We start from the raw sequence: 7,081 nt of genomic DNA on the forward strand, positions 1-7,081 counted from the left end.
CCATGTGTGAAAAGGAGCAGGAAGAAGAAAATATTCTTATTAAACCCTGCCCCCTATCTACCATCGAACTTATATCACCGGTGGGCACCAAAAATCAGGAACAAACTAATATTGACATTTCTCTCCGGTCGAATCCCAAACCAACATCACATTCATTCGCATTCTTCATACTGAGTTATCGTTTTAAACATATAACACTTTTTAAAACATTGTAAATTTATACAATTCTTTAAATTATAATGAAGTGAATTCCACAGTCTTATACCCCTAACCGTTGTGCTCATTAATCTTTGTGTAGTCCTGGCTAACTGATGTTTAAAATAAAATTTCCTTCTATTCTCTTCTCCCCTTGAACACATCAAAAATACTCTTTGTAACTTAAAAGGCAAAATATTATTTTTAGCCTTAAACATAATTAATAATGTCCGTAATTTCACTAAATCTCCTAATTTTAATAATTTTGATTCTATAAATAATTTGTTTGTATGTTCTCTATATTTAACATTATGAATTATTCGTATAACTTTCTTCTGTAATAGGTTTAAAGGTTTTATGGTATTCTCATATGTATTCCCCCAAACTTCAACACAATAGTTGATATATGAAAAAAACAAAGAAAAATATAAAATACGCATTGTTTTATAATTTAATAAATCTCTTATACTACCCAAAATATAAATACTTTTGACCATTTTCTTTCTAATATGTTCAATATGAGATTTCCATGTCAAATTCTCATCCACTATTACACCCAAAAAACGAAATTCAGTAACTCTTTCAATCAATTCTTCCTCTATAAACATAATAACTTTATCCTCCTTTACACGATTGCCAAATATCATATATTTCGTTTTTGTCAGATTCAAAGATAATTTATTTACATCAAACCATTTTTTTATTCTTAACATCTCAGAAGTCATAATTTCAACCAAGTCTTTCAAATTCTCTCCAGAGCAATAAAAATTTGTGTCATCTGCAAATAAAATCGAATTTAACCTTTTAGATACGTCACAAATATCATTAATATATAAATTAAAGAGTTTAGGTCCCAAAATAGAACCTTGAGGAACACCACATACAATCTTCAGTCTTTCAGAAGTATTGCCAAAATAATAAACATATTGCAACCTATTCTCTAAATAACTCATTAACCAATTCAATGCTACTCCTCTCACTCCATAGTTATACAATTTAGAAATCAAAATAGAATGTTGTATCGTATCAAAAGCTTTTTTTAAATCAACAAATACTCCCACTGTGTATTTATTATTATGTGTTGCAGATGAAATATCTTCAATAAAAGTCAACAACGCTAATGCCGTTGACCTATTTTTACGAAATCCAAATTGGTTTTCATGTATTAGTTGATATTTTTCAATAAAACTATCAAGTCTTTGTGCAAAGAGTTTTTCTAGCAATTTTGAAAACTGTGATAAAAGAGACACTGGCCTATAATTGTTAAAACTATGCTTATCTCCTGATTTATATAATGGTATTACTTTTGCCACTTTCATTCTGTCAGGGAATACTCCTGACTGTAGCGAAAGATTAAAAATATAACAAAGAGGAGTACTTATACAATCTATTGTCTTTTTAATTATGACCATGTCTATACCTTCACAATCAGTAGATTTTTTATTTTTACAATTTTTTACGATTGCTACTATTTCTTTTATAGTAGTATCGGCTAAGAATATGGAATTAACCATTCTATTATCACCTATCCAGGCTTCCTCATCTCCTGGATCATCATTTTTCCTGATTAGATTTGCTAAAGTAGGTCCAACATTTACAAAAAAAGAATTGAATTCGTTTGCTACTTCGGTCTTATCTTTAACAACTTGATTATTATTAATAAAATAATTAGGCCGAGCTATGGGTGTGTTCTTATTACCCAATACCTCTTTAAAAATATTCCAAATGCCCTTAATATTATTTTTGTTTTCCTGAAAAACTTTATTATAGTAATCTTTCTTAGCTTTCCTCAATATTAATACCAACTTATTTTTATATAGTTTATATTTCATTTCCGCATTTTTAGTTCTATATATTATATACTCCCTATATAAATTATTTTTCTTTTTACACGCATTTGCAAGACCCTTAGTTATCCAAGGTTTCATATTTATATTCTTTTTCTTATGCTTAAATGATATCAATGGACAATGTTTATCATACAAGGCCAAATATATATTTAGAAATACTCCGTATGCAATGTTGACCTCATTAACATAAACCTCCTTCCAGTCCGTTTCCATGAGATCTTGTCTAAACCTATTAATTGCTTCATCATTTCTTAACCTTCTAAAACTCACAAAACTAGCTTCTTTCTTTCTTTTCATATTTAAATCGAAAATAAAAAAGACTGGTAGATGATCGCTTATATCATTTATGATGAGGCCACTTTCAATATTATTCTCCAAACTATTAATAAAAATATGATCAATTAGTGTTTCTGATTTCTCCGTTATTCTACTCGGCTTTATAATTAAAGGATAAAATCCTTTACCATATAATAATTCAAAAAAATCTGACGAAGCCTTATCATTTGTCACTTTACAAAGATCAATATTATAATCACCACACAAACATACAGTCTTATTTCCCTTAACCTTACTCAATAAATTTTCTACTGCTTCTGTAAATAACTCAATCTGTGATCCCGGTTTCCTATATATACACGTTACAATTATATTACTTCTCTTTTCTATATCCAATTCTACTGTCACAGACTCCATTAAATCATCCATAACAACAGACATACATTCAACTTTTTTACATTTCAAATCACAATTAACGAAAAGTGCCACCCCTCCTGCCTTTGTCTTAATTCTATTCACAAAGTACAAATCGTATCCTTCAATACAAAAATTACAACCCTTATTCTCATCTAACCATGTTTCAGACAGAGCAATTATTTGAAACTTGCCTCTCAGACTATACAGAAAATCTTCAATCGAAGCAAAACTTCTATAAAGACTTCTGCAGTTAATATGAATTAAAGAAAATGTATTGACTATATCAACCTTATCCCTGAATTGCTCCTCTGTAAAATAATCACATGTGACATTAATTGTATTAAGCACATTCCTTTCAGGGTCAATACCTACTTCAAAATCATATGATTTATAATCTGTGTCGTCAAACATAATGCATAAATTATTCTAGCGCTATCTATTACCTCATAAGAAGGAGAAGGAAACAAAAAAGAGAAAAGAAGGAGAAAAAAAAACTGAAAAAGGAAAGAAAAGATCCTAAGCAATCTCACATTCATTTATCAACATATTTTAAAGTCCGTTGATCTTGTTATCTTCCATATCCAATTTTACAATTTCCTTTTGTCCTTTTCCTCCCGAGGTAGCATTTGACCTTGCCAAAAATAAACTAGTTATAGCCATAATTGGTCGCAACCATTTGTCTATCTTAATCATATTATCACGTATAATTGTCCAATTCCTCAAGTTCCTTAATCGTTACAACCTTGGCTTCTTCTGGTGTTCCATTCAGTTTAATCATCACTTTGCAATTCCTGGTCCAGGTTGCTTGAATCTTTTTCTCCTTCCGTAAAATCCGAGCTTGTCTTGCAATATCTGCATTTCTTTTTGTAAGATGTTCATTCAGATATACTCCACTTCCTTTCAAAAGGCTGGACCGTCTCAGCAATTCTACTTTGTGTTTTCGATTAACAAATCTCACTACAATTGCTGGAGGAGCATTTTTGTGCCTTCTAGGAAGAGTATAGCATGCAGATATATTGTTACTATGCAGGGGAAGATTTTTACTCGAAAAGAATTCCACAACCTGCCGTTCCAACGATTGTAGCTCCTCCATCGGGGGCACGTCCTCTCCTCGTTTTGCACCAGTCCCAGATTCGGTAACTCTCGCATATGTTCTGTGTTTAGTTTCCAGACCTGTAATGACCATTTCCTCGAGTCGAGCCTGCTGTTCTAGGTCGTCCACCTTCCTTTCCAAAAAATGGATTGTCTTATCTTTCTCCTTGACCAGATCTTTTAGTTCTTTGATTTGCTCCATCATCGACATTAATATTCCTTGTTGCTTATTTACTTTTTCAATTTCCGACGTCAACGAATTAAGTGAATGCTTAATCTCTTCCAGATCTTCTTCGACTTTCTTCATCTTTGCCATTTTGTCTCTCTTTGATGTCAATTATTAGTACCTTTGTTTGCCCAAACAAAATCTATAGCCAGAATTATTTGGAATTTTTTCTTATCACCAAACATTACGGCACCACCGCAAGGACGCCAATCCGGCTGTAATCCACAATTAATCGCTAGATGGGTGTATTTATAAATAATATTATATTAGGGACATTTTCCTATACATATTTGTGACCTGGGGGTAGAATTGATTGTGAACTGGAAAAGGAAAATGCTCATGAACTTGCAAATTAAAAACACGATGCATTTAAGGTAACTTTTTCATTTTTATTTAAGAAGAGAACTTGTTCCACTCTGCGATGGCCGAACCTGGTCCTTTTTTATATTTAGATCATTTCTCCTGCCTTAAGCAAAATCCCTTCACATGGCCCAGAGGAGGCTGCAGTGCAGAGAAACTGGTAGAGATGCAGTTTGTCATGGTCTACGGTGGGTGGCTGGAGTTTCCATTAGGCTCCTGAACTGACCTGGGATCCACCCCTGGGCAGGGCCAACTCCAGCTCCTGCACACCTGGAGCCTATTGCAGGCAATCAAGCCAGAGGGATTTAAACCACACATCGATGTTCACTCACTGCCAGTTCGTCATCAACCCATGTTGGTAACAGGTCTTGTGCTTCAAATTCTCGCTGTGATTTATCTTACTAACAAAGACTCTTTTGTACTACAGTTGCTGTACCCACCCTGGCTCACTCCACCTCCGGACTCGGGATACCTAGTGATCATTTTGGAAATCCCTCTGTGCCTCACCTGCCTGCCCTCCTGCCATCACACTCCATCTGGAGCCCCGGATCTCAGGTCAGCCTTTCCACGCCACTCAGCCTCCCCTGGATCTTCATCACCCCCCCCCCCCTCTCAAACACTCCAGGTCCCTAACTGCAAGTAAGAATTGCTGCTCTTATACTGGCCACTTCTGAGCTGCCTTCACTACCTGCCTAACTCCTATATCCTCTCCCCTCAGTGTGACTGTTCCCCACTCAGCTCCGTTCCGCTTCTCAGGCCTCGTTCCCCTGGGCACGCCACACCAAGGCTCCACGTCTCGTCATTTTCTGTCTTTGCCACGTTTCTTTTTTCCCCCCTTTGCACTTAACCGTAATAAACTGTTAAATCATCCACTGTCTCCGCTCTGGGTTTCTGCACCTGAGTCCTATTCAGTACCGGCCATCCGTCGCCGTGACACAGTTATACAGTCTTTAATTAATTAAATTGCTGCACAATTGGCAGACTAACATTAATAAAAAATTAAATACATGTTTTTATAACATCAAGTGTAAAGAGTCACGTGGAAGTGTTTCTAAAGTTATTTAATGATATTTATATTATGGAAGCAGATTTTTGACATTTTACCTTTTTCCCGTTGTCAGATAAAATAAACGCACAAAACAAAAGCAAACGGCCAGAACACAAAGCTGGAAAACTCACCCGATCGACCAAAATCAACTCAAAATCCTCCCACACAACAGAACCTCCTCTATTCCTCGCTGGCTCCAAATCTCTCAGTGGAATGATCAGTGGTTCGCTATCTGTCACCATCAAAACACTCCACAAATCCCGCGAATGATTCACTTCCTTATAAACCATTGACTCAGACACTGAAGCAGTTAGGCTCTAAATGAAGCTTCGGAGCCCCTCCTTGAATCGCTACCTTATCGTGGTGGAGGGGTTTGTGTGTCCCAGGGATCCCAGGGGCTATGTTGTCTGGGGGCTTTTGCCCCCTGGTAGGGTCTCCCATGGCAAACTGGTCCTGGGTGAGGGACCAGACAAAGAGCGATTCAGAAGACCCCCATGAAAAGAATATCGAGGGAACAGTTTACCCTGCCCGGGATAGGGTTACCGGGGCCCCGCCCTGGAGCCAGGCCCGGGGAGGGTGCCCGAGGGCGAGCGTCTGGTGGCCGGGCCTTAGTCCATGGGGCCCGGCCGGGCACAGCCCGAAGAGGAGACATGGGCCCATCCTCCCGCAGGCCCACCACCCGCAGGAGGCGCCATAGGGGTCGGGTGCATTGTGAGCCGGGTGGCGGCCAGGAGCGGAGGCCCTGGCGGACTGACCCCCAGCTGCCAAGACTGGCAATAGGGACATGGAATGTCACCTCTCTGGTGGGGAAGGAGCCTGAGTTGGTGCGTGAGGTTGAGAGGTACCGGCTAGATATAGTTGGGCTCACCTCTACGCATTGTCTGGGCTCTGGAACCAGTCTCCTGGAGAGGGGCTGGACTCTGTCTCAGTCTGGAGTTGCCCCTGGTGAGAGGCGGCGGGCTGGGGTGGGTATTCTTATATCCCCTCGGCTTGCTGCCGGTACGTTGGGGTTTTTCCCGGTGGACGAGAGGGTTTGTTCCCTGCGCCTTAGGGTCGGGGAACGGGTCCTGACTGTCATCTGCGCTTATGCGCCGAGTGGCAGTTCGGAGTACCCAGCCTTCTTAGAGTCCCTGGGGGGGGTGCTGGAAGGTGCTCCACCCGGAGACTCTGTTGTCCTGCTGGGAGACTTCAATGCTCACGTGGGTAACGACAGCGAGACCTGGAGGGGCGTGATTGGGAGGAACGGCCTCCCTGATCTGAACCCGAGCGGTGCTTTGTTATTGGACTTCTGTGCTAATCACAGTTTGGCCATAACGAACACCCTGTTCGAACATAAGAGTGTCCATAAGTGCACGTGGCACCAGGATGCTCTAGGCCGTAGGTCGATGATCGATTTTGTAATCGTATCACCAGACCTGCGACCATATGTTCTGGACACTCGGGTGAAGAGAGGGGCTGAGCTGTCAACTGATCACCACCTGGTGGTGAGTTGGATCAGGTGGCGGGGGAGGACGCTGGACAGACCTGGTGCACCTAAACGCGTAGTGAGGGTGTGCTGGGAACGTCTAGCAGAGGCCCCAGTCCGCGAGATCTTCAACGCACACCTCCGGCAGAGCT

This window comes from Aulonocara stuartgranti (assembly GCF_965226115.1).
Source record: "Aulonocara stuartgranti genome assembly, chromosome: 22".
Taxonomy (NCBI): Eukaryota; Metazoa; Chordata; class Actinopteri; order Cichliformes; family Cichlidae; genus Aulonocara; species Aulonocara stuartgranti.